This window comes from Hordeum vulgare, chromosome 4H, assembly GCF_904849725.1.
Source record: "Hordeum vulgare subsp. vulgare chromosome 4H, MorexV3_pseudomolecules_assembly, whole genome shotgun sequence".
NCBI classification, from domain to species: domain Eukaryota; kingdom Viridiplantae; phylum Streptophyta; class Magnoliopsida; order Poales; family Poaceae; genus Hordeum; species Hordeum vulgare.
The window spans coordinates 19,023,082-19,024,724 of record NC_058521.1 but is presented as its reverse complement, the minus strand read 5'-3'; the positions used below and the strand labels follow the sequence as shown (position 1 = coordinate 19,024,724).

General features: G+C 37.1%; 1 long non-coding RNA gene across 1 annotated transcript; it reads left to right on the top strand.

The window, feature by feature from the left end:
- Nucleotides 1-630: 630 nt before the first annotated feature.
- Nucleotides 631-1,243, top strand: LOC123451052. Its single transcript, XR_006632088.1, has 2 exons — nt 631-729; nt 850-1,243. It is a non-coding gene; the product is annotated as an uncharacterized LOC123451052 (long non-coding RNA).
- Nucleotides 1,244-1,643: the final 400 nt, after the last annotated feature.

The following is a 1,643-nucleotide window of genomic DNA, read 5'->3' as shown; positions in this document are numbered from 1 at the left end:
TGAAAATACTACGCCGACACTAAGGTCATATCAATGGCGTACCAAATATACCAACCTCACAACTATTTAAAAATAATAATGACGGCGTTGATGAGAAATGACGCGTCATCAGTAAAACTTGTGGCTAGCCATTTCTTTACTAGTGAATGTTGATCCTTGAAACTCAAAAACTGTTTGGTATTGCCACGTGAATCTATTTCTACTAAAAGGACCTAGTACTGGACACTAGTTAGCCTACAAGCAAAGAGGTTTGACAAAAAGTGCAAAAAAATTCCCTCGACTTGGAAACCAGGGTATCAATCCATGGAGATAACACCCCCAACCTCTTCCGAGTAGCATTGCAATACAAATTGATAGTTTCAACAAGATACGAAAGATAATGTTTTTGATTTTTTTGTATTTTCCATAAATAACCGAAAATAAAAGTGCATGTCCATACGTATGTCTGCCATTCATATGGTCCTCATATGTGTACCAATAAAATAAATGCATATCCATACGTAAGAAGATTACAAATATATACAATGAATGTGGATATATTTGTTATTAATTTGATGCTAAAAATAATACGGCACCAACTTCTATAAAAACAGGCAATACATTAGAAGCAAACTCAAACGGTGGAAGACACAAACCATAGTAAACCTGCTACTACTAGGGTTTTTCGAAAAAAGATGAGGGGTAGCCACATGATGATCGTCTGCCTCGTTCTTCTAGTGTTAGCTTCAGGTATCTTATGTAGTGATGCTTTTTTACTTCATATACATTTCGAGATGTATAATCTACCCAGTGCTTTTTGATTTTTTTAATTGATGATTTCTTTGTGGGGAATATTCATCATATATGAAGGTACGGCGACAGCATCGACAATGCAAGGCGGATCTCTAACCGGAACAAACTGCATAGTCAAAACCCCTATGCCTTGTGATCAGATCAAGAGATGTGTAGATATGTGCAACTCCTTGTCTCCGGTACGCGGCAAGCCTGAGATTAGTTGTGTTGACAAAGAATGCAGGTGCACGTTTTGTTGAAGTTCGACATGAATCTACAAAGAAGACATTTATTTCCTTGTTATCGGAGCAGGGGCGATCATCGTGTGTGTGTGCGCGTGTGTGTTAGCAATATTTGGTACCAGAATATCAAAACAATAAATGGCATGAATTTTTTGATTCCGCATGGAACATCATGTAACCAGATCGGTAGCAGATTGTTGCTGGCTAATCCATATGTGCGGACTTCGTGACATACTGGCATACATGATCAAATCTCTGTCTGTGTTGCTTTCAACAGATAGTACTCGGTCAGATTGGGACTTGTTGCCGTCCTTGTCTTCTGTTTTCATTCTTTTTCAACCTTCTTCCCCAAATCATACTCTTTTCTTTTCTTTTTCTCCCCAAAATATATCCGCTTCTTTTACAAAATCATACTCAATTTATGAGATGGTAGATTGCGTTTGGTCAGAAGGCTCTCATCAGGGAGGACTGTTTATTACTATTCCCTCCGTTTGTAAATATAATATTTTTTTCTAGAGATTTCGTTAGAAGAGTACATATAAAATAAAATGAAAAATATATACTTTAAAATATGTCTATATATATATATATATATTGGGGACAGCTAGGCGTCCACCGGTGGATCCGTAT